Genomic DNA, 20,074 nt, shown 5'->3' on the forward strand with positions numbered 1-20,074 from the left:
CTCAAATCTATTTCTCAAAATATATAAAACCCTATCTATTTTTTCTTCTTTTTCCTTTTTGTCAGTCCACAGTATTTTATACTATATATATATATATATATATATATATATATATATATATATATATATATATATATATATATATATATATATATATATATATATATATTAAGCAGACTCAATTTTAAGATTAAGATTGTTCTTGACTTGTTATCTCTCAAATGTAAGGAATGTTGTGAAAAGTGGATGTGATCTGTATTATGATGCATTAATTGTTAACCCTGTTGTCTATAATTGGGTCATTTTTAAGCAGCCAAAATTTCTTTTTACATATTGTCCAATATGTAGCATCACTCTTCTACTTTTATATGTGTCTCAGAAGAAAATGAAATCAGATGCATCAAGCACAGTTATGCCCACAGCAGATGACCTACAAAGTATCTAGAGTGACTGAAAAAAGCAGAGTATGATTTGAGGAGTGGCCATCAGGGTATTGTGAAAGAGGTGGACTGTAAAATAAGAAGTTCATGCATCCGTTCAGAGGTCAACAGCTGTTTGGCTGGAGGGGTTTTGCAGGGTTTCTAATCCTAGCGTGCAGCTATCTACCTTTAGCTGTTCTGAGGTTCTGATCGATTGGAAGTCAACCTTAATTTACCCATCACCATCAAGTGTCACACATTGGAAGGTTGCTCCATAGCCGCGACACATTAGACCTGCAAATGGAAAGCGACATACACAAGCAGGTTTAATGCAGTCAGGGTTCAAAAACCAGCTCTGGCTTGTAACTCAGATCAGTGTTGTAAAGCAGTGCAGGTAGTGCCAATCAGCAGGGGTTCAATGCTCTACCGGTTCAATTGACTGCAATAATGCAAATGGAAGCGACTAATTATGATCATGCCAGCATAAACGCCAGAACGACTGGTCTGCTAATGGAAAAATCAAAACACATTAGGACTGCCAAATGATTTGATTTCAACTTCAGCCACTCAGATGCAAATGGACACTGCATGACAGTTGCAGGACAATTGTAAATGAAGCACCAACTAGTCCTCATAACAAAACTCACCCAGTATGATTTACGTTACTATGAAATTCCTCTAAAAGACTTGGTGTGAAATCAACCAATTTGTGCATATTTGGCCACCTCATTGGTAAAAGCTGCATTTATGATTGATGAATCCACAAGGTGACTCACACAAGTGAGTCATTAAAATTAGGAGGTGCTATAAAATGGAGCAAGAGCATATTCATAGAAAAATGCCAGTCAAGATTATATTTAAATTATGTAAATATATGTTAACGTCACTATATTTTGTTCACAGGACTTCTTCACATTAAGGTATTCTGCCTCATCTAAGAGACATTTCTTCCAAAATCCAGAGTTTGGCCATGATTCTTTCAGATTTTAGTCATTTGTTTTGTGAAAGCCAAAAGATATTTTGAAAAAGTTGTTTTATGACAAGTTGCGTGGGGCCAAGAGCCATAGAAGTAGAGTAAGAGTGGTGTCACTGTTTTATTTATGGGATGCTGAAGTCATCTGGTGAAGGTCTGTCATTTATTTTTGATTTGTTTGTTTATTTAATGATTGACGTTTGTTTTCAATGTTAGTCAGTTTCCCAATATTTCTCACCTTGACTTTGAACATTGTTATGTTAGTGCCAAAACCTGGTTGGAAGGAGGGACACTGTATCAGAGAACCCTTGCAGGTGGGGAAAATTGCATGGGGAAGCATGTGGAGTGGATGAATTCACTTCCATGTGCAACAGTATGTAAAGGCAGTTGTCAGTTGTGGCTGAGTCAACAAGTCATTGCCGTCCACCATGAAGAGGAGGATCAGAATATAGGGGAGGTAAAAAGGTTGTCCACAGAGAAGTCTGGCACTACCAGGCACAACAAAATGAGGGTCTCTCAGTAGGTTTGGAAGTGGATGGAAATTATTTCCTTTTTTTTTTCTTTCACCTCTGTTCGTCCTCATGCTTCCGTCTCCTATCTCTTGGCTCATCTAGTCCTGAAGGGCTACTGTTCTTAGGACTTTAACTCCATCAAACAAACACACCTGCTTGTCATTTTCAAGTAATATTAAATGTTCAATAGACATAGGTTATGTTGTATGTTTCATTACAGTTAAACTCAGAACAGTGGCCCTGCTGGACTGCAGTTGCTCATGTCTGGTCTACTAATCTCACTAAAAAATGTGATGTTTGCGGTTTGTTCAAACTACTAATTTAAAATGAGCTGAAACACAATTCTTTGTTATTTTTTGGGACTTAATTGTTTTATGAACTTAATTGTTCACCCTTAATTGTTGTGAACTTAATTGTTTTATGTTCAATAAGAATGATGAGAATGGACCAGGGGTCTCATGTATCAATGATGCGTACGCACAAAAACTTTGTGTACGCCAGATTTCACGCTAACAATTGGATTTACTAATGATGAAATTAACATTAGAATGTGCGTTGGTCCATGCCAACTTCATGTCTGGCGTACGTGCATTTCTTGTTTGTGTTTGTTTTATTTCCATTGGCGACTCCTAGAGGCAATTGTGTTAAATTGCACACTACAAAGTATCTTTGAGCCGTGCAATGGCAGCTGTATGGGACGGGATCATCCGCATGTCAAGGTGGCATGCACTTGGTCAGTTGTGGAGTGGGCCATTGGGCAGCTCAAATGCCGGTGGCGCTGCCTTGATAAAAGTGAAGTGGTGCTGCTATACCACCCTAACAAAGTGTTCCTCTAATACATCTGTGTGTCTCCCACAGACAGGCCCGGATTAAGAATTCAGAGGCCCCTGGGCACAATGTCTTGTAGCCCCCCTACTTGGCCACACCCCTATAGTTGAATTAAAAAATAAGATTAGTATGATATTTTTAATGAAATTAATCTATAATGTATTGCCCGCATTTTTAAAACAAATGATATACAGTACATTTATTTCTAGTCTACAAAGATTTTACTTATTTTTAAAGCATTTAAAGCACACTTTGAAAAATATATACTAATACAACTAGTGAAAATTAATGGATTTAAATATACTTGTTCAGGTTCACTGAAGCAGTACTAAAATTTTTATTTAAGGGTATTTTTAATGTATAACTTCTACAAACTTATAATGCATATGATTTGGATCTAACACCTCTCCAATACAGTACAATTCTCTGAATCTGAGTCTTCCATAATACACACACTTATTAATGATTCTTACTTGTCTTCCTTGTGATGAAGAATAGGCAAAATCTGATATGTAGTAGGAGACAAAAGAACAATTAGTTCATCAGATGCTGGATTCGAAGCAGGTTCATGATCGATCGTGTCAAAACCAACACAATCTCACGGCAATTTGTAACTTTTTAATTTAGTGGCTAATTCGTATGAATTCGTACGATCTAATTCGTACATTTTCGCACGATTTGCTCGTCCCCCAATGACGGTTGGGTTTAGGGGTGGGGATAGGTGCCACGCCTCCTTTTTAAAATCGTATAATTTCGTACGAATGAACTCGTACGAATTAGCCACTAAACTGACAAAACGTAAAAAACTTACGTTTTCTCGTGAGATCAGGCTGGTCAAAACATGTTGCCATGCGCTTTACGAGCTCATTCCAACGAGGTGTGCTATTTGCACTTAGCCTAAATAGACACTACAAAATCGACGTTACCCCCCAACCCCCCGTGCCCATAATGCCCATTGGTTAATCCGGCCTTGCCCACAGACATGGAAAATACACCAGACAGTAAAGTTCACAATTGAGGCAACTCTCTCCTCAAAGGGTGTTAGTTCAGCATCCCCTGTTCCCCTGCCTGTTTGGTCCACACTTTAACAGTGTGCCGGTGTTCTCCTCTTAACCTGCACCTTTACATTGGACCATTTCTTTTTACATTCACTCACAGTGCGATGTTCAGACCCAACTGCGTTAACCGCGTCAGCTTAACTCTCCCACTCTATTTACTTTCTTTTGTTATTAATTCCTGAGGACAAACTTGCAAATGACAGTTTTTCTCAGGTCTACCTCCACTAGGAGCACCTCCAATTCACATTCTGTGAAGTTTCGGCTTGATTTTGCCATTGCTTTTTCGTTTGGTTTTGCCAAAGTAGAGTCATTACCATATTTATTAGGGGGGCAGGGAGGGGTTTTGGGCTCGTGCATGTGCACTCAGTTTCATGTTAATTCGGATGCACAAAGAGAATATGCGTGGGATTCCGCGTACGCAGTGTTTCATACATCTGAATTTTTTACTGCGTGCGCACATTTACAGCTTTGTCCGTACGCAATGTTTTAGTATGAATTTAACGCAAGTCTTTGCACATGAGGCCCCAGGCCTGGATGACTTTTTGTTGCTTTTTTTAAGTTTATGCGGTACTTATGTGATGGATTCTCACTTACTTTCATGCTGTTTGTTTATTTGCTTATTAAAATTTGTGTTCATGGTTTGCCAGTTCCTACCTCCATATTCTCTGAATTTGGTTTGCCCAGGCTTGCAAGAGAGATTTACATACTTGTACCTGAGTGTGGAGGGCGGCTGCCATTCATGAGTTGCCACTGTGGTATGCCATAATGGAGGAAGAGCAGGAATAGTGAGGAAACACAGGCTCGCTGTCAGGTGCCCACAGTGCTGACCATCAGAAGACAGAGGAGTGAAAGACTGTGCCCATGGTACTTTCAGGCACCACATATTAAACTGGTTGAAGACCAGACAACAATGTGTTTCCCAGAACCAAGAAAATTTCTCACTCTTCCCTTTTTTCTCTTTTCATAATTTCTGTCTCCTTGTGACAACTGTGGACCACACCAGTCTCAAGTTCTACAGAGGAGCTTCAGAAGGGTAAAAGAAAAAGGTGATGATAGTAAATACAGAGGGCCAGATTTGGGCAACTGGATGCTGCAGCATACATGTTAACAGTGGGTGTAACGGTCCAGGTCTTTGTCCCTAACCTAGGGATGTCCTGATCAAGTTTTTTTTGCCTTCGAATCCGAGTCATTTGATTTTGAGCATCTTCCGATACCAAAACTGATCTGATATTTCTATAATACATAAAAAAGAATAAAGAAGAGCAAAGAAACAGATCCAGGATGTTCCCTATTTTTATTTAATTCACCTTAATTTAACAGTCAACAAGTCTGTAAACAAACAAAACACCTCTGTGAGGAAAAATAAATAAATAAACCAGTAAAAAAAAAAAAATCGAATATAAAAACAAATAGCACCTCAACCTAAAATACCCAACAAGCAATCCCAAGTTTACATATCTCACGGTTTGCTATGGCAATTTTGTCATCATCAACTTTATTATACCTCCAGACCGAGTCCTGATCAGGAGGTAACGTCCGATTCCGATTGAGTCGTGATCGGGCACAATTTCTGAACATGTGATCGATTCTGGACATCCCTATGCTAACCATCACAACACAGGTGTCACAGTTCAATTAATATACTCCAATCAAGAATACCATCAGTCTAGATGTGCCAGTCACTGGAGTTAGGTACACTCTCAGAAAAAAATGGTACAATGTTGTACCAAAGAAGGAACAAACCCTTGTTACTGGGGCAGTACCTTTTTATGGAACAGAATTGCACCTAAAGACAAAGAAACAAATTTATACCATTGCAGTTTGTACCTTTAAGGACAGGATTTGTACCATGGGAAACCAAAATGTGCCTTTGGTTTTTAAAATCTGCAGATGCAATATTGTACCTTCATCAAAGGTACAGTACAAATCTAATCCATTAAGGTACTGTTACGGAAGCAGACGGACAAACAAGGGGAGTAAGTATAAATGAGGTTTATTACAACAGCAGAGTAATGTGGATAATGATTGAGAGTTGAAAGGGAGTTTGGATGAACTGATGATTCTCTTTGCCAGGTGGGATGACAGACACAGAAGGATGACCGAATGCACACACCAGAGGACTTGCGGGGAAGACAGACTGACGAGACACACAACGTTGACAGGACAACTGGAACGAAAACAGAGATAAGGTAAGTATATTTGCTGAGATCGTAGGGGAGTGAAACCTAGGAAGTGGTTCACTCAGAGTCCGCTTCGTAGGAACGAGACCGGACAATGAGTGAAGTGAGGTGTGTGCTTATATAGTGAATGGGAGTGATTGGGTGCAGCTGTGCGTGGTTAATACTCAGGTGAAGGTGCTCGATGCGTGATGTTGGTGGAAGAGCCTGGCCAATCCGTGACATTACCCCCCTCCCCAGGGCCCGCTCCTGAGGGCCTGAACCTCCGACGTCGTGGTGGTCTACCTCGTCCTCGAGGTGCTGGAAATTCTGGGTGATTGGAGTGGAACTCTTCCATAAGTGCGGGATCTAATATATCGGATCTGGGGACCCATGACCTTTCTTCTGGACCGTATCCTTCCCAGTCGACGAGGTATTCAAGCTGACCACCACGACGCCGGGACCGTAGGATGTCCTTGACCTGGTAGATGGCCCCTTCTTCTAACATCAGTGGGGGAGGAGGTTCCTCTTCATGGCCAGGCTCTGTGGAGGGAATCAGAGGATCGTGAAAGGGTTTTAGGAGGGACACGTGGAATGTGGGGTGGATTCTGTACTGTGGTGGTAACTGTAACTTGTATGTGACGGGGTTGACCTGTTCCAGGATGGTGAAGGGACCAACAAATCTGGGACTTAATTTTCGGGAGGGCAGTCGCAAACGGATATCTCTGGTGGAGAGCCAGACCTTCTGTCCTGGAGTATAGATGGGGCCTGGAATCCTCCTCTTATCAGATACCTCCTTTGTTCTGCGTACTGCCCTCTGGAGATGGTGATGAGCATCGTCCCAGACTCTCTCGCTCTCCCGGAACCAGTAATCCACTGCGGGGACATCAGATGGTGCGCCATCCCAGGGGAAGAGTGGAGGTTGGAACCCTAAGATGCACTGGAATGGCGTGAGTCCGGTGGTAGGTTGCCGCAGGGAATTCTGGGCGTATTCCGCCCAGCCCAGAAACTGGCTCCAGGAGTTTTGGTGACCGTGACAGAAGGTCCGGAGGAACCGCCCCACTTCCTGAATTTTCCTCTCTGTCTGGCCGTTGGTTTGGGGGTGATAGCCAGACGAGAGGCTTACGGTCACACCTAGGAGTCTGAAGAATGCTTTCCATAGTCTGGATATAAATTGGGGTCCTCGGTCCGAGACTATATCCTCTGGTAACCCAAAATTTCGAAAGACGTGGTTGAACAGGTTTTCGGCGGTCTCTAGGGCTGTGGGTAGACCTTTCAAAGGAATCAAACGACAGAATTTAGAGAATCGATCTATGATGACTAGAATGCAGGTGTTACCTTTAGACAATGGGAGGTCTGTCATGAAGTCAACTCCTAGGTGTGACCAGGGGCGGTTTGGGATGGGCAAGGGATGGAGTTTACCAGCAGGTAGATGGCGAGGACTCTTCGACATAGCGCATTCTCTGCAGCCTTGGACGTATCTTCTCACATCCCTCGCCATGTTCGGCCACCAAAAGCGTTGGGATAGCAGCGAGAGGGTGTTGTTGGCCCCAGGATGTCCTGTGCCCAGAGATGTATGGCTGGAATGAATGAGATCTACCCGTTGGTTTTCAGGGATGAAGCGTCGATTGGGGGGACAGCCCGGCGGAGTTCTGGATTCTGGAGTGGCGTTTACTGTAGGAGCGGACCATTGGATGGGACAGATAGTGATCTGATCGGGAAGGATCTTGGCCGGTGTCTTAATAATTTCATGCTGGTCGTGAATTCTGGAAAGTGCGTCTGCTCGGATATTCTTTGAACCTGGTCGATATGAGATAGAGAACTGAAACCTGGAGAAGAACAATGACCAACGGGCCTGACGAGGACAGAGTCTTTTAGCATCTTTTAGGTATTGGAAATTTTTATGATCTGTGATCACCTGGAACGAATGTTTGGCCCCCTCCAACCAGTGTCGCCACTCCTCCAGGGCGAGCTTGATGGCCAGAAGTTCTCGATTTCCGATGTCATAGTTCCTTTCCGCCGGGCTGAGCTTCCGGGAGAAATAGGCACATGGATGGAGTAATGAAGGAGTACCGTGGTACTGGGACAGGATGGCTCCCACTCCGGTGGTCGATGCATCCACTTCGACCACAAACGGCAAGTCAGGATCAGGATGAGTCAGCAGTGGGGCTTGAGTGAAGGATTCTTTTAGGTTTTGGAAGGCTGCGGCGGCTTCGGGAGGCCAGGGTAGTGCTTTGGGTTTATTTTTCAACAGGTTGGTGAGCGGAGCGGTGATGAGACTGTAATTCTGGATGAAACGTCGGTAGAAATTAGCAAATCCTAGGAAACGTTGGAGTTCCTTAATGGTCTTTGGTTCGGGCCAGGAGATGACGGAAGTGACCTTCCCCTCGTCCATACGAACCCCTCTTTGATCGATGATGTACCCCAAGAACTGAACAGATGGTGAATGGAAGGAGCATTTTTCAGCCTTGAGGTACAGGCGGTGTTTCCTGAGGGTTTTCAGGACCTCCGCAACGTGGTGGCGATGTTCGGCCTCACTCCGGGAGTAAATCAGGATATCATCTATGTATACAATGACGAAGAGATGGAGGAACTCCCGGAGAACTTCGTGGATGAAGTTTTGGAATACGGAGGGGGCGTTAACCAGACCATAGGGCATGACCAGGTACTCGTAGTGTCCAGTAGGGGTCACAAACCCAGTCTTCCACTCGTCCCCCTCACGTATTCTCACCAGGTTATAGGCGCTGCGGAGGTCCAACTTGGTGAAAATTTTGGCGGATCTGAGTTGTTCCAGGGCCGTAGGGACGAGAGGAAGGGGATACCGGAACTTGACTGTACCTTGATTTAGGGTTCTGTAATCGATACATGGCCGCAGCCCTCCATCCTTCTTAGCCACGAAGAAGAAACTTGAGGCAGCAGGTGACGTGGATGGACGGATATACCCCTGACTCAGAGCCTCATGGATGTACTCCTCCATTGCCTTGGTCTCCGGAAGGGACAACGGGTAGATCCTACCTCTGGGCATAGGAGCATCTGGAAGCAGGTCTATGGCGCAGTCCCATGGCCGATGTGGAGGTAGCTGGGAAGCTCTCTTGGGGCAAAATACATCCTCGTATGAGGAGTAGATCTTCGGGATCTGAATGGATATTTTCTCGACAGGACTTTCGACAGACGTGACGTAGACGGTAAGGGGTCTTTGAATTTGTAAGGGTAGATCGGGAAAACAGCTGGATCTGCATTCTTCTCCCCATCTCTTAATCTCTCCTGTGCCCCAAGAGAGGATGGGATCGTGCTTCACCAGCCACGGGCGCCCTAAGATGATATCCATCGATGCACCCTCCAGAACCAGAAATTGAATCTCCTCTTTGTGGAGCAGTCCTACTTGGAGATTGACGGGTTCACATTTTCGATGGATACGTGCCTGAGAATGGATATCGTTGGTTATGGGCTGAATCTGGTAGACGTGCGTCGAGGCTTCGGTGTTAAGCTGTAGTCGGCGACAGAGGGCGTGCGAGATGAAATTTCCTGCTGACCCGGAGTCGATGAGGGCTGTGACTGAAACTGAGACAGAAGGGGTAGTTAACTGGACATTAGTGGTGAGAGGATGCATTTTTTCAATGGGAGAACTGAACAAACTCACCACAGAGCGTACTGGACGAATGGGACAGTCCAGCCTGACATGTCCTTTGGCACCACAGTACATGCACAGACCCCGGGTCAGCCTCCTCTGTCGCTCGGTGATTGTGAGTCTACCAGATTCTATGATCATGGGTTCTGGTTCTGGAGGGACGGCTGGCTCTGGCGAACGGAGGAGTGCTTGTGATACTGGTGGAGGATCATGCTGGTAGACCCTCAGACGATCGGAACAGCGTAGAGAGTGTTGGATAAATTTCTCCAATCCCATCGTATCGTCGAGGGCGGCCAGCTGTAACCGGAGGCTGGGCTCTAGTCCGAGCCGGTAGGTTGTGAGGAGAGATCGCTCATTCCATCCGCTAGCAGCAGCCAGAGTTTGGAACCTGAGAGCATAATCCTGAGTGGACATGGCTCCCTGTTTGAGATGGTATATTTGTTCTCCAGCTGCTACTTCAGCATCCGCGCGACCAAAAACCTCCTTGAAATACTGGGTGAATGACTGAATGGAATTTGTTACCGGCCCAGACTGTTGCCAGATGGTTTCAGCCCACCGAAGAGCCGACCCAGAGAGAAGGGAGATGATGAATGCGATTTTGGACTGATCTGTAGGGTATAACTCGGGTTGCATAGTGAATACCAGAGAACATTGTAGGAGAAATCCATTGCACTCCTCCGCCCCGCCAGAGTAGGGCGCTGGTCGAGCCATGGGACTGGATGAGTGGGTGGACGGTGAAGAAGTGCTCGGTGCTGGTGGTGCTTCGGGAAGTGGAGCAGATGGTAGTAGCACTCTCTTCAATGAATCCACCAACTCCTGAAGGGGATCGTGAGTGCTCATGCTGTTGGTAGTTGAGGGTCCGGTCTTCTGTTACGGAAGCAGACGGACAAACAAGGGGAGTAAGTATAAATGAGGTTTATTACAACAGCAGAGTAATGTGGATAATGATTGAGAGTTGAAAGGGAGTTTGGATGAACTGATGATTCTCTTTGCCAGGTGGGATGACAGACACAGAAGGATGACCGAATGCACACACCAGAGGACTTGCGGGGAAGACAGACTGACGAGACACACAACGTTGACAGGACAACTGGAACACTGGACAGACTGGAATGAAAACAGAGATAAGGTAAGTATATTTGCTGAGATCGTAGGGGAGTGAAACCTAGGAAGTGGTTCACTCAGAGTCCGCTTCGTAGGAACGAGAACGGACAATGAGTGAAGTGAGGTGTGTGCTTATATAGTGAATGGGAGTGATTGGGTGCAGCTGTGCGTGGTTAATACTCAGGTGAAGGTGCTCGATGCGTGATGTTGGTGGAAGAGCCTGGCCAATCCGTGACAGGTACCAGTACTATGACAAGACACTTTGTACCTTAAAAATGTCAAATGTGTTCCTTCAAGAACTATTTAAAGACATTTTGCTGTATCCAAAATGCATCAATTTATTTTCAAATACATATATAAACAATGTTTTTTAAGCTTCTTTTGTGTAAATGCAGCATTTCCATTTACAATAAAGAATAAAAATACTTTACCATAAATCAAAAGATCTATTTTTTTGCTAAACATTTTACACTTTTTTACAAAATGTTACAGAAATATATTCTCCCATGTTCAATATAAAACATTGTTTTCTCCAATTTTCACACAAAAACTTTGTATTCACTTAAAAGTTAATTTAATTTACTTAATTTTAAAATAGGAATAGAATTATGCAAAAGTATTTTAATGAGACATGCACAGTGTTTGATTAGTTTTGCAATACCAAAACGTCTGCATGAACACTTTGCATATGTAGGACTTTTGCCAGCTCACTTGCGTAGTGGAAAGCCACCGCCAAAAGGTGCAGATATCATTAATGAAAATCTACTTATAAGGAAATGCTTACCAAATGTTTATTAAAAGTGCCTTAAATGTTTAGTTTACAATACCTATAATTTTGTTTTACAAGTTGTTTTGTATCATGGAACTTAATAAGTTGTCCAACACTTATGCACCTTTTTTATGAGAACAATTGTGTACCTTCATTTCAGCTATACCATAAAAGGTACAGAAAAGTATCATGAGAGGTACCATATAAGGTACAACTTTTACAACGGTACAAAACTGTTTTTTAAGGAAAATTATTTGTACCACGTGTACCTTTTTTTGGAGAGTGTAGATTTTTTTTCTATTTATTCTATCTATTCTACTCTATCTTCTTATCACAAGAAGGTTTTCACATCTGGTCTTGACAAAACACTTCTGCCTGTTTAAAATAAGCATGGGATTTGGTGCTTATTCCTGTTGTAATGAACCCATATCGAACCATGACCCCAAACTGAAGTATGTACCGAACCGTGAAGTTCTAATGTAAACAGAACTTTCAGACCGACATAAATTCAGACTGACAAGAAGATGGTAAATAATTAGATGGTAAAAGCCTTAGAAATATCTTCCATGAAAGAAAATCAGTCATTCAGTTTTGGAACAACGAGAAACAGAATATCCATTTTCAGGTGCTTTCCATGTGTATCAAAGGAACGAGTGTAACACCATTAGTTTTTCATGTTTATTTAAACTTACCTCAGTTCTCTAAATTGACTCCACCATGTTCCATTTTGTTTAATATTTTCTCAGCAAACCCAAGACTGTATGCCACTCACTCTTAGCTCCCCATCTCCCATGTTACTCACAATAATGGGATGTATTTGCATTCATTTGACCATGTCTATTTGCTGGAGAGGAAGTTATAAACAAGACATACGTGACCGGACTGAAAATGAAAAATATAGTGCACTGTTACAATTTGTTATGCTTTCAATAATAAAAGTGCAGGTTAAATTTGTAGGGACAGCTCTCTTGGGTTGACAGGTATTAAGAATTAAATGATATAATGAAAGTAATTTTTCTTCCACTGAGGAGAGAGTGGCAAAATTAATCTCAAGGCACAACAAGTTTTATATTCTTGACTGCTCTCCTCGACCTCATTGACTTGTATTAGGCATAAACTTAACTATTTTGCAATATTCTAATTTCCTCAAACTTTTAAATACACTGCATTGCAGTATATAAAAGTGATGGGCAGTCAGTTGGTTTGCCCTCGCTGTGTTTGTGATGTTTATGGAAAAAGCTTTTAATCAATCATGACTCTTCCAACAATCAACAAATGGCGATGTGTTTAAAAATACCCTGTGTGGCCCTAATACCCATCAGATTACCAGCACTAATGGGAATTGTTTCATCCACACAAATGGCTCATTTGTTTTATGTGATTTTTGTTTGAGTGCTAGTTGATGTTAACCAGAGGTAGAGCATGTGGTACTCAATTATACGGTTGGCTGATGTTCAGATGTTGATTGTCTTTCATCACAGCTCTATAGCCCTTCGCTTTTAATCGCCCCACCGCCCCCCTAACACTTTAAATAACATCACTTGATTTATTGATAGTCCTGTTATGTATAGCTAAAGGTTTAGTAGAAATATTGTCAACAAAGCTGCATGTATTTGATCTTAAACACAATAAAAGCACACGGACAAAAATGATAAAGATGACATTTTAAAAATCACTCTATATATTTAAATAATAACAATAACAATAATAATAATAATAATCTACACTACAACTGCAATGGTAACTACACATAGTACGGATATTGCTGGAAACTCACCAGACAGCAACAATAAAAATCTGAATATATCATGTTTTAAAGCAATCGAGTATTTAAAAAGACAGATGACATAAACAGAGCATTATTGTGAGTTGATATAAACACTTATGTAGTTGTGTGTATATATACATTCTGCCTCGTTCTCGAATCTGATTGGCTGATAGCAGTGCGATGTTCTGCAATATCAGAACTCCTACAGCCTCCTCACCCCTCTGTATTACCCCGCCCACATAGAGTGACAGCAGATCAATAAACTCACTACAGTTTGACAAATATTGCAGCTGTTGGACAACATAATGTACATTTAAGGCTTTTTAGGCGAGAATGTGGTTGTTTAGATGGCAACTATGCAGCACCATCCACAAGATGGTGACTAGAGGAGGAAAAAACTCAGCGTAATTTTAAACTACAGCTGATCAAATCATTATAAAACTGGTGACTTTCTAAGTTGATCTCTCTCTTTTATATGTCGTAGTGTTGTATTTATACTACAGTAATTGTAGTGTGTTGAGTGTGAGATGGGACTCACTGAAGACTAGTTCAGTAGAGCAGAAAGAAAGAAAAAATGACCGTAGGCGTTTAGCATTTTTCCTTATCGCTAACACAACAGAAATCTGGTATTGTTTGCGATGCTTTGGCTTTTTCAGGGTTAATAATTATGAAGTCCCGATTGCAACAGCGATATCTCTGATGGCATTTCATGCCGTTCAGCCTTATAATCTTAAAATGTCAGCAAAATCACCTGTTTTGTCATCACTTTAGAAATTACGCATGAGAATCATACAAATACTAGCTCTAAAGTGATGATTGTGAAGTAACAACGGTTTCTGCTGCTCTGACGTCAGCTGCAGATGTGAAAGAATGGCGGAAGAAAGTAGTTCCTCATCCAAAAGGGTTTTTAGACTCTAGGTGTTTAATTTTTTTTTTTTACATACACGATTATGCCGAACTGTTGTATAAATGCAATATCACACTTGCAGCAGTGCAATGTGGCTGTATATCGTCACTGGTGGGACACTCGAACCAGTGGCCTCCCACCAGTGCCAATATAGAACCACATCGCACTGCTAGGACTGTGATATTGCTCATATATATATATATATATATATACACTATAGTTTTATACAGGGTTACTTTGATTAACAAAAGTTATTTCTAAAAATAAAACTGAAATATTTTACATTTCAAATAAAAACGTGCGTCTGACGTGCACTCACATTTTAAAATTGCAAGTGAAATATATGGACCACATACAAAATGTGTGAACAAATGTGAATACATCGGGAAACGTGATGGTTTCATGTGAAAATTAGGTATAGGCTGGTATAAGATTCTGATGGTATGATAACCTTGGATTAAAATATCACGGTTTTTATTACGGTATTTTGATTACTGCTCTAAAATGTTATTTTTTTAAGTCTCTGGGTTAAAAACAACCTTTCCCCGCATTGAACACAATATATTTTATTTTAAGAAACATTTTAAATATTTTGGAAGAGTAAACAGTCTAAATAATTAAAATAATGAATTGACTTTTGCTATCTTTATTAGTTTCAAAAACAGATTTCTTTACATCTTGAAAAGGCATCTTTGGATATCTTTTTTTTTTTCTTTGGATATAAAGTAAGCATTTGCATTCATGTCTATAGTATGATTGAATGTTGGAAAGTGATTTGTTTTTCAAATGTTTCCTGAATTGTGGGCTGACCAGTAGCTTTTGATGTGGAGGGTCCTTTTCTGCTATAGATACTGTTTGCCTTAAAAACTAAATGAAATAAAATACATTTAAAAAGCGTACATATACCATAGGAATGGTATAACAGAACTTTTTGAATTTTCCAAACTGTCGTCCCTTGCCTAGTGAAAATATTCCAAAATTACACATTTCAAATGCACTTTTTTTAAATGTGATTACACAAGTGAAGCTCATGTAAAACTCCTAAAAAAAAATTCAATCTAGGCAAGGGTAATGTATTATTTAATTCACACCTTGGACCTTTTTGTTTTTATATTTGTTTATGAAGATGCAATAATTCTAAAGTTGTTTTTTTCCGTCTGCTTTTTTTTCTAAAAAAAAAAACTCTAAAAACTTACATGCTACCATAGTATGTTAAGCTATTCAACATCCCAAACAAGCAATACAAAATATATCATTCCTCAGCTCTATTTTCCTGTGGAAACTGAACCATCACAGTGGATAGAATGTTCATAGCATGTCCCTTTCTGAACATATTACATCCTAAGAGCTTGGTGCTTAGCTGTTAGTACAGAGAATCCATGGAAACTGTGTTCAATTTCCTTGCACAAATAAGTTACTTAACTCTGCTGGACTCCTTATGCTCATAGCTTTTTAGAGAACTACAACACCTACAAACAAAACGTGCCTCACCCACACACCATTTGGTCTCAGAAAACCAGAAGCACAATGATCAATACATATGCGCACGCACACACATGCCGTACACACACATGCTTATATACACAAACAGGCATATATGTATGTGTGCATACAGTGTGTATATATTTACATTACATATACATGGCCCTAGAGAAGCTCACCAGCGCTGCTAGTATTCCAGAGCTTTGTTACATAAGTTTCTGTAAAATCAGGAACATACAGTATACCGTTATTAGCATAAATGAGCACGCCCTTCACAGATCCCTCTTTTAAATTAATACTTTTTATAGCATGCAAGTATTACATTAGTCAGTACCAAACCAAAAATCAAACAAAAAGTGCTCAGGGGTAGTTTAAATATTGTGTCGGTGCTCTTTAGGAAAAGGATTCATCAGACTGACATATATATGATATACATACAGTTGGATTATTAGCCCCTCTGTTTATTTTTTCCCCAATTTCTGTTTAACAGAGAGAAGATTTTTTCAACACATTTCTAAACATAATAGTTTTAATAACTCATTTCTAATAACTGATTTATTTTAACTTTGCCATGATGACAGTAAATAATATTTTACTAGACATTTTTTCACTTCTATACAGCTTAAAAGTGACATTTAAAAGCTTAACTAGGTTAATTAGGTTAACTAGTAAGGTTAGGGTAATTAGGTAGGTTATTGTATACTGATGGTTTGTTCTGTAGACTATCAAAAAAATATAGGAACTAATAATTTCTACCTTAAAATGGTTTTAAATAAAAATAAAAAAACTGCTTTTATTCTAGCTGAAATAAAACAAATAAAAAATATTATCAGACATACAGCAAAAATTTCCTTGCTGTTAAACATCATTTGGGAAATATTTAAAAAATAAAAAAATTCAAAGGGGGCTAATAATTCTCATATCAACTGTATATGTGTATATGTATGTGTGTGCATTTGTATGTATGTATGTATGTACAGTTGAAGTCAAAATTATTAGCCCCCCTGAATTGTTAGTCTCCCTGTTTATTTTTTTTACCCAATTTCAGTTTAATGGAGAGACATTTTTTTTCAACACATTTCTAAACATAATAGTTTTAATAACTCATTTCTAATAACTGATTTATTTTATCTTTGTTATGATGACAGTGAATAATATTTAACTAGATATTTTTCAAGATACTTCTATACAGCTTAAAGTGACATTTAAAGGCTTAACTAGGTTAATTAGGTTAACTAGGCAGGTTAGGGTAATTAGGCAAGTTATTGAAAAATGATGGTTTGTTCTGTGGACTATCGAAAAAAAAATACCTTAAGGGGCAAAAAATTTGACCTTAAAATGACTTTAAAAAAATGTAAAACTGCTTTTATTCTAGCTGAAATAAAGCTAAATAAGACTTTCTCCAGAAGAAAAAATATTATCAGACATACTGTGAAAATTTCCTTGCTCTGTTAAACATCATTTGGGAAATATTTAAAAAATATCTCTCTATGTTGTATTATTTAAGAAATATGTTACCCTGATGAAGGCAGCTGTTTGCTGAAAGTTGAGGAATAGCCATGGCAATAAAGACTTTTTAATATTTTTTCCACATTTTTCAAATGCCTTGGACTGATTTTTGCTGTCAAAACTGGAACTAATTTTACAAAATAACTTTAGATCACGGTGCCAAAAAATAGCACACCCAAATTAATATGGTAAGGAAAAAAAGTAATACAATTTTAATCAAGAGAAAAAACAAAACAAGAGAACTGTAAAAATATACAATGTAGTTCAAATTTTGTAGTTTGGCATTTACTTTTGTAAAATACATTTCTCAAGGCATTGTTTTTTTGTTGGATGTTGGATGACCAAAATCTTATTTTAACTAATATCTCAGTTTAATAAAATGGAAAAAAAGTCTTTATTCACTGAGAAATGGATAAAATCATTCATTTTAAAGGGGGTGTACTCATTTATGCTGTAAACTGTACATTGCTATTAAAGTACTGTAAGGTTCACATTTTTACATTATGTGTTATTATTACGGCGACAGTGGCGCAGGAGATAGAAATGCTGCCTCACAACAAGAAGGTCACTGGTTCAAGCCTCAGCTGGGTCAGTTGGCATTTCTGTGTGGAGTTTGCATGTTCTCCCTGTGTTTGCATGGCTTTCTTCCGAGTGCTCCGGTTTTCCCCACAGTCCAAAGACTTGTGGTGAACTGAATAAGCTAAATTGTCTGTGTGTATATGTGAGTGTGAATGCAAGAGTGTATTGGTGTTTCCCAGTGCTGAGTTGGGGCTGGAAGGGCATCCTTTGCATAAAACATATGCTGGATAAGTTGGCAGTTCATTCTGCTGTGGTGACCCCTGATTATAAAGTGATTAAGCCGAAAATAAAATAAATGAATGTTATATTACACGTTTTACTTATTTAGAAAAAACGTTTTTATTTTCACAAACTACTACATTTTCTACATGTGACATTTTTTGAATTAACAGCTTTTTGAGCACTGAATCAAAATAAATAAATTAATAAAAATCTCACTAAAGCCTTGTTTGAGGTTTGTGGACTGTCCCAATTGCAGCTTTTTTTCCAGCAATTCACACAAAGCACCATTAAGCCAGGACACCTGTCATTACTCTAAACATTTTGACTGATTAATGAGTGCAGATTATCTGTCCTTTCCTGTGAACACAATGACCCCAGAGTGGATTATTACTAACTACACGGGACACATTTTGAACAATGATTCAAAAAATAAAAATAATAAAATTAAAAATTAAATTAAAAAAAAGATTTCCATAAGCAAATGAAAATGTAAACAGTTCTAAAACCCCATCTAATTGTTTACAGTTAGATTAATACAATTAATGCTAATGTAAATAATGCAGACAATCTGATAAATTGGCAAAAATAATAGAAATGGGATGTTTTAAAAAAAGACTGTGGTCATTTTCAGGCTCAAATGAAAATCCAATATAATAAATGTTTGTTTGTTTTTGTTAATTAACTATTTAAATGGTACTTACTGAAGACATACTGTAGCATGATCCTTTCAGAGGAGGATATTGTCACACATGATACATTTACAACTAAAATACGATTGTGCTTTGATTTTTCATGTATGATAGTCGTATTTTGGGGACCAAAAACCAGAAAACCTTTTTTTTTTTAATTGTACTGTTATCATCTATGTACATGGTAAAAAATGCAATGACAAAAAATCCAAGAAAGTTTTTAATGTTGCTTTAACTTATTTTAATAAGTTAATTAGGTTCCACCAATTTTTTTAAGTAATAAAAAGTAAATTGATGCATGTTGATGTCACGGCAAGGAAGACAATGGAAGTTAAGACTTGTTGCTGTTTCGTTTGAATAAATACTTGAAAGTCTTAACTTCCATTAATTGACTTAACTTCCATTGATTGCGAAGCAGGTAAGTGTTGAAGCAACGTTCTGTATGTTGAGTCCAGTTCAGTGATAACACCACACACACTTTAAAAGACACTTCCCTTGAGCAGGCCATTGGTATACACAGGAGAAAGGGGGACATCCACGGAAGAGCACAGGAGATAACAGGGGATCACAGGGGAACCGATGAGGAAGACCATCTGTTGTTGATTCCAGCCGGTGAGTGACTGGAGAAGGTGAGATTATATAGGGGGAGAAGGTGAGATTATATAGGGAGTGCGTGATTAGGGTAACAGGTGTGGGCTGTTAGTATTTGCGTGAAGCTGCGGTCACACTGGGCTTTGTGTGTGCGAAATTCTGTCATATGGTGCTGCGAAAAGGGGTGGGATTAAACAAGATAATTAGACATGTAAAAAAGCGAGTGATTGCTCCATGTTTTAAATTTCTGTCCAGAGAGGTCCTGTTTTGATCCTCAATTGGTCTCACGCAGTCAAGTGATGCGATTTCGCAGGTCAGAGTTCACCAAGCTTAAACTTTGCACCGCAGCAACATGCAAAACTTAACGCATGACCCTGCATTTCCGGTCTGACGCATTCGTGTGCGTATGAATGGAAGTCTATGGGAGGAAAAGCCCAGTGTGACCGCAGCTTAAAGCTGCGGTCACACTTGACATTTCTTCCCATAGACTCCCATTCATACGCACGCGAATGCGTCAGACCGGAAACGCGGTCTCATGCGTTAAGTTTCGCAGGTTGCTGCGGTGCAAAGTTCAAGCTTGGTGAACTCTGACCTGTGAAATCGCATCATTTGACTGCGTGAGACCAATCTAGGATGAAAACACGACCTCTCTGGGCAAAAATGTAAAACATGGAGCAATCGCTCGCTTTTTAAAATGTCTAATAAGCTTGTTTAATCCCGCCCCTTTTCGCAGCGCCGCACGACAGAATTTCGCACACACAAAGCCCGGTGTGACCGTAGCTTGAGAGTTCACGTGAGTGGTGTGTGGTGGTTGGTGATTGGCTGAGGTGGTTAGGACTGCAGGAACGAGCCGAGGGTGTGACAGTTGAGATTACTAAAA

This window comes from Danio aesculapii, chromosome 12 (assembly GCF_903798145.1).
Source record: "Danio aesculapii chromosome 12, fDanAes4.1, whole genome shotgun sequence".
In the NCBI taxonomy this organism is placed as follows: domain Eukaryota; kingdom Metazoa; phylum Chordata; class Actinopteri; order Cypriniformes; family Danionidae; genus Danio; species Danio aesculapii.